The sequence below is a fragment of the Medicago sativa genome, chromosome 2 (assembly GCF_051527215.1).
Source record: "Medicago sativa cultivar Bolivia chromosome 2, Bolivia_mono, whole genome shotgun sequence".
NCBI lineage: Eukaryota > Viridiplantae > Streptophyta > Magnoliopsida > Fabales > Fabaceae > Medicago > Medicago sativa.
Window position 1 is genome coordinate 62,599,905 of NC_140750.1, and position 7,700 is coordinate 62,607,604.

Sequence of the window (7,700 nt, forward strand, 5' to 3'; positions counted from 1 at the left end):
TTGTGGTAAGATTGAAGGTATAATTTTATAGGGAATGAAGGAAGTATGTAGGAATTCTTGAAGAAAAATACAACGCGTAAAGTTCAACACTGAATTTTATTTCAACGGGGTTGATGGTCAATTCTTTGTTCTTGCTAGTGGCACTTTGTTTTATTTTATTTTTGAATAAAAGGGGCTATGCCTCAGCTAGTGGCAATTTATTTGACTGAGCCCCATAACATTTTGTATACTTTATTTATGAGTTTATTGATTTTTATGCAGTTAATTTTTTTTTTTTTTTTAAGAAATCAAAATGGAATTATAATAACCACCAAGAGTTATTCATCTCGCACAAGGCGTGCAAAGAGAATCACTCTACAAAAATACAATGTTAAGTGTATGTTGCCAATGGGAAAAATCACAACGAATAAAAAATACAAGAAAGCTAGTCCTTAACACCCATGCAGAAGAGAGGGTGCCGCCACCAGTTAATGTAACTGAATGCGGATGTAAGCATATTAGCTTTCAACCATAAAAAAGACATTAACTTAACACTATTCAGTAAATTGACCAAATCTTGAGCTTTGCAATTAAAAATCGTGTTATTTCTTTCCTTCTAAATGAGCTATGCAGTTAAAAAACTTACAACGTTAATCTATCACAACAAATCATGCGATTGATTTTAGAGGTTGTAAAAATAAAAATCAAATATTTCTTAGCAAAGATGAACCTTACTATTTCTTTTTTGAGATAAACCATCAATTTTTTTAACATAAATGTTAGTACGTTAATTGTTATTCTAATATTTTATTTTTTACCAAAATTCAAATCCCAAACCTTTAATTTTAGCTCCTTTTAAGACACTTGGTTCAATCAAGTTAACTATCCATCTCCTATAAGTTATCAAGCTACATGATTTTACCAACCAAATCAACACTTTACTTCTTTGAAAATTTTGAAAAACTCTACTTCATTGAAAAATTTTAAAAGAAAAAGAACGAGTAGAAAATGTCTACATTCCCATTGATCTATTTGTGGTTTCAATGTCGCCATGTAAAGTTATTTTAAGTGTCACAATCCTATATATATATATATATATATATATATATATATATATATATATATATATATATATATATATATATATATATCAGTTTGTTAATTGTGATGTTAATATTTTCCCCTTTTTAGAATTTGAGCTCTAAACCTTAAACTCATTTAATTTCTTCTTTTTTTGGTCAAATATCTTAATTTCCAGACTCACATTAAAAATATGGAGAAGTGAGGAATTCAGAGTTCGAACCCCGTTCTCACCATTCCAATGTCTATGGAGCTAGCAATTAAGCTGCATTTACATGACATTGACAACTCATTTAATTTCTTTACTCAACTAAATGAGCTACCCCCTAGTTTATATATATATATATATATATATATATATATATATATATATATATATATATATATATAGCAATGAATCTTAACCAGTACAAGGAGTGTTAGGCTAGGAGTCTTACAGTAGCAACAAACAAAGGATGATGGGAAGCACCCAATGGAAAACCCATACATCCGTGAAAATAAAGAAAAATCCAAAAACCTATAGGAAACGCTTCCTAACAAAGGACTGTCTCCGAAATCAATAAATAGAAACACCAAAACAAAGCTAACACCACGATCAACGAAACAACATAAACAAAATCCTCAAGCATCGTCACAACTGCCACAAAAACAACTTCTACCACCCACATTCCGCTGCTCGCACACAACCGCTGAATACCAACTTAAAAACCTACACCACAACCAACAACCTTTGAAAAACAGTCGGGACAAAAACCCCAAACACCACCATTAGCTCTCCTAAGCACCTTCACCAAAAACACACCTCATAAACAACCGCAAAAGCCAACCAAAAATCCTTGTACCATCACCAAAAATCACCACAAACACCACCACAAAAATCAACACCACCGTCAGCAAAACTACCATTGACCACCACAAAAAACACCATTAACCCTCACCTAAAAGCAACACCAGCCACCACGCGCAGCACCACCCAAAACCACCACAAGCATCACCACCAAAAGCTACCACGAGCCCCACCACAAAAGACTCAAAATCGACACCACTATGAAGTACCACAAACCAACACAACCAAAGAATCATTGAAACCATATAAGTTCGTAAGCGAACCTAGATATGATCCATCACCACCATCATGACCGATCCATCACCACCTGTGTTGCGAGCAAACATAACCTCCACCACAACCAAAAGAGAAAACAAATCAAATAGTCTGAGACCCACGAAAACCAAACAACCACCGACAAGCATCCAACGACACACCACAAAACCCACCAACATCTCAGCCAAACGAAACAAATAAAAAACACCAAAAACACAAACCAACCTTTACGATGACAGAGAGCAACCGCACGTCAGAAAGGTACGGTGGTGCGGAGGACAAAGACCCTCGCCGCACCACCATCCATTTGATCTACATGATGATGGCGGCGGATTTGAAATTTGTGTGACGAAGAAAAGAGTACGGCGGTTATAGGTTTAGAAAAAAAGGAATACGGCGGCTATCTCTTATGTGTATTTATTACCCCCTAGTTTATATTGTTTATAATACTTCTCCCGACTACCTATATTCATTGATGGAAAATGATTTGTAGACACTTAAAATCAATCAATACCTTGAGAGAGAAAGATAATGAAATGATATATGAGATAGTTAAGTGAGGTAATAAGAAGAGAGAGGTAAAGATTAAGGGAAACTCGGTGCACTAAAGCTCCCGCATACGTAGGGTCAGAGAAAAAAATTAAGCGTTGATTAATCTTTTTTAGCCACACTTCTGGGTGTCTATATACTATAATGGCTAACTGTTGTATGATGTTAGTATGGTACGTTGGTTTTTTGTAAACAAAATCTATTAGATAAGTTTTCAAGCAGCTAAGTACTATTTTAGTCTCTTAATTTATTTTAAAAGTTCATTTTAGTCCTCTAACTTTAAAATCGGTCAATTTAGTCTTCTTCTAGCATATGTAAGCTAAAGCAATATAGTCCTTTGACTTATGCTAATTCATGCAACTTGATCCCTCTGTAGATTGATATAATAGTATATTTTCATAAGTTGAAGAACCAATATGCATTAACTTGCATAAGTTAAGGAACCAAATTGACGGATTTTAAAGGTAAGAGATCCAAATGAACTTTTAAAATCATAGATCAAATTTATCAATTTTAAATTGTCTAGGCGTGACCTATTGATTTTTCCTACCTGTTTTTTTGGTTTCAACAGTTTCGGTTCCAGCATTTTGCTAGTGTAATCATTTGCCTTTTATGCATGGCTTGTGCAGGACTTGCCTTTTAAGATACCAAATTTATATTTAAGCCTAAGAGCATGTGAGATATAAGCCTAGTCAAGATATAGTATTGTCCTTAGTTGTTGTGTCATTGTGTGTCTTTGTTGCAGGTGTTTTGTTGTATTAAAAGATATACTACTTCTACTTCTAGTACAATAATTTAATGGGGCTATGAAACCCATGATAAAGGGTGGTACAATTCTTTTCCACTATGATGCTAAGTTCGTACTTATTCTGTTGTAAGGATTGAGTAGTCCTTGTATTCCTTTTTTATGTATATAAAATTGATCGATTATAATTAAAAATACCAAATCATAATAATAGTGTGTTTGTTGTGAATTGAAATTTTAACTTTATCATGTTCATGTTATAATAACCATCTCTTGTATTCGTACTCGTATCCACTAACATCCTACTAGCTTTTGTATGATTATAATAACCAAGTAAATGGTCCAACTCTTTGAAATTTTGAAAAGAGATGGATGAGTTCAGACCTAAAAGTCCTTATTTTCAGTTTTATTAATAGAGGAAAGTCAACATTCCAATTTGATCAATTGTCGTGACATATGTCGCCATGCAAAAGTAATGTTGTGGCATTTTTATTTATAAGGTTATGTTAACTTCTTTTAAGAACACAAGTTAAAGAAACTAAAAAAAAAAAATTTAAAAAGAAACAAAAAAAATTAAAAGATAAAGTTATATTAAAAAAATAAATTTTATATTTTTAAAATATTGAATAGACAATTTAAGAAAAAAATGTATTTAGTTTCTTAACTTGTTCATGCGATCACAAGTTTGCCTTTCTATTTGTCCAGAATTTATCCCGAATAGTTTATAACCGTTGGATTAGCAATTGCTACAATTCAGGAGTGGGTGGAATAAAAGGTAGATTGATGCTGCACTTAATTTAACACTGTCGTGGTCTGGTCGTGAACTAATTTATCGGGACAAATAGCATTTTTCTTCTATTATTTATAAGAAGTTAAACTGCAACCGTTGTTTCTGAATTTAACTTATCAAGTTGATTGATTCCTCATTGCGCGTCTCGACTCACGTCTACAATGTCACCTTTGTAAAAAAGGGACTAAAAATGCATTAAAGACATATATATTATAATACAATTCGTGCAAAAAAAGACAAAGTTCTTACCATCATATATACCATCATATATACATATTGACATAAAATATACAAGATATTCTAATAAAATAAAATAAAATAAAGTATACAAAATATTACCGTGCTTAGTCAAACAATGTGCCACATGCAAGAACAAAAGTTGACCATGGACCGATAGAATAGAAATAACGAAAAGTGTTGAAGCTTGAAAATTTGAAAACTTACGCGTTGTAGTATTTTTTTTCAATCATTCCTACATACTTCATTCCCTATAAATCAAATCTTCAACCTTACCACAACATACTACAACAAAACATAGAACACTAACATTTTCTACTATAAGATATTTTGTGTTATTCTCTCATAGCTCTTGACAATGCTGCAAACAGCCAATTATAAATCTTCCACTAAAGAATCTATGACTATTATCATGTAAGTATATACTTGATTAATGTTTTCATCCAGTAATCATTCTCATATGAATAATTTGATTAGTATTTGCATCATAATTTGCATTTGATAGTGTACATGAACTAACCATTTTGTTGCATATGAACAGAACATGTCGTGACAATGGATATAAACCAAAACCACCTAAAAGTACCGGAAGTGGAGGGAAGGGAAGTGATCCAGGAACAAATAGTATACTTCAAAGCACAACAAGAAATCTTCAACTTGATTACCTTAATTATGCAATCAACAGCTTGAGTATCCATGATCAAGATCATGAGAATAGAAGTCCTAAAAGTATTGGCATGCAACAAATACTTCATGCTGAAAATTATATTTTTCCAAAAAGAAATATATAAGTTTTGACAAGAATTCAACATGATCTCCATAGTTGTAATTATGTAACTAGAGGCTCCCAATAATGAATAATTGATGATAATTTGCTTTGTGGAATGAAAAAAATTATAATTAACGAATATTCACTTTTTCTCTTCGTTAGATGATCTCTTTTACTCATATACATTGACAGAAGATAACGAATGTTCTCATTGTGTATTCTCAAAACAACAATCAAACTTATTTTTATGGTTGATCATCATTGAGACCATTGAGTGCAACATTATTGTCCCAAAACTCTCAAAACTATTCTCATGTTTTGATTATATCTTGTCTAATCTCATTTGATCTAATATTAAATTTCACCTTTCAATATTTCGTTTGATATTTGAATTAAATAACAATACCAAACTTCATGTCTCAGTACTTTGTTTGATATTTGTTATAAAATTTAATAATAATGAGATTAGATTAGAACATAAATTCATATGATATAGAGTTTAGACTTGGGTTTGATTAGGAATCCATCATTTCCAACAATCCTAAGACTAAAAAAGTTACTCACACATGATCATAGTAGACAAAAGCTTAAAAAAATGAAGAAATAAAGATAAATGACATAAAAGTAAATTGCTTGAAATGTAAAAACATAAAGTAAGTGACAAGAAAATAAAGAAATGCGAATAAAGAACAAATGCTTAAGAATAATGCATGAATTTAATTTCAACTTTAGAGTAAGTTTACAAGTATAAGGCCATGCCTTTTGCCTCATAAATGAGGTCTATTTATAGCCTAACATCATAGACAAGGCATTAATTTCAAGTTACAAGCCATAAACCATAGGATTCCAAAGGTTTGTAACAAACAATTTTGTTCTGCATTGAATGCACGGTCATGCTTCACCCACACACGTGTAATGCTTAAGTTTCAGGTTATGCTTGGAAAATTCTGGCACAGGGCGCATGATGTAGTATCAAAAGTATGTATTTTTGTGTATTGTCTCTATAGGGACTAGCGCGATATTCAAGTCGTTCAACAATCGATATCATTCTAAACTTATGGTTCAAATGATTGATTGATTAAAAACTAATCTAAATTGGAATATAGCAATAAAATTGAGACAAGGTAGGGCAATTCACGCCTGCGGTTAGAGTCGTTGACCAAACATTAAATAGTGCACTCTTAGGATTACTTAAACGGATTTTAGCTTTACTCGATATTATCACATATCGCTCAACAACATCATTCGTGTACAAATGATGTCGTGATTTCTATTGAATCGTTTAAATGCCGATTTTCCAAACTATTAAACGATCCAATAGTCGATTGCATCGTTGTATTGCCGATTTCCCGAACTATTAAACGATACAAAAGCTTTGAGTTCCAATATTCAAAGTGATTATTAAAACCTAAATTCCATGTCTAGACATTTGACGTATTGATAGATGATTATTCTAACCTTAGATTCAAATGCATCTTTCAACATCATTTCAAATCATAAATATAACATTAAACACAAGAATAAAATCAACATCAAGTAAAATATTGCTAGAATCGTATATTTAAGGATAAAAAAGAGTACACATTAACTTGATCAAGTACCTCTAACCCCAAAGGATAGATTTAGCTACAAACTTCCATAGTAGCCTTGCAAAAATGGAAGAAAAGATGAAGATTCATGACAAGATTCATGATTTCTCTACAAATCTTGGGAAGAATCCACTTCTAACACCCTTGCTTCATGTTTCTCTTTCTAGAAATTCTCTCTCTCTCTCTCTCTCTCTCTCTCTCTCTCTCTATCTATCTATCTATCTCTCTCCCTCCCTCCCTCCCCCCCCCCCCCCCCCTCTCTCTCTATATCTCTAAAAACCAGAAAAAATGAATAAAACAGTGATAAGATCCTTTGGAAAGAGAAGGAAAGCTATTTATATGAGCTACTTTTGGGTAAACTCGCTTAAGCTAGCTCAGCTCGCTTAAGCGAGTTGCAGGAAATCTCACACAGCTGCAATGGATGACTGCCACATAACCTTATCTTGTTGACATTTCTGGATCTGGCTTGAGCGTGCTTGGGGCGAGCTCTCCTTGGACAGAACTCGCTTAAGCGAGTTTTCGTGCTTAAGCGAGTTGACTTAAATAACTTTGCACTCCTGGAACTTGCTTCTGACCTGCTGGGAGCGTGTGCTTCCTGAACTTATCTCGCTTAAGCGAGTTTCTTGCTTAAGCGAGTTGGACTCTTGCACTTTGGTTGATTCTTGGGTCCTCGCTTGTATTTTCCTGCACAAAAAGGGTAGAGTAAGGCAACTAAAGCATGAATGGCATAAATGCATCAAATTGTAGCTTTTCCTTAGATAACTTGCAAACAAGTCACTAAAATATATTACTTTTGAGCACTTATCAGCGCACGGCCGTGCCTCTAGACGTATGAGTCGTGCTTAACTTTCAACTTCTGG

At 33.0% G+C, this 7,700-nt stretch overlaps 1 long non-coding RNA gene across 1 annotated transcript; it reads left to right on the forward strand.

Moving 5' to 3' along the window:
• The first annotated feature begins 4,760 nt into the window (after positions 1 to 4,760).
• Positions 4,761 to 5,390, forward strand: LOC146949499 (uncharacterized). The gene is made up of 2 exons (XR_015025420.1): positions 4,761 to 4,896; positions 5,024 to 5,390. It is a non-coding gene; the product is annotated as an uncharacterized LOC146949499 (long non-coding RNA).
• Positions 5,391 to 7,700: the final 2,310 nt, after the last annotated feature.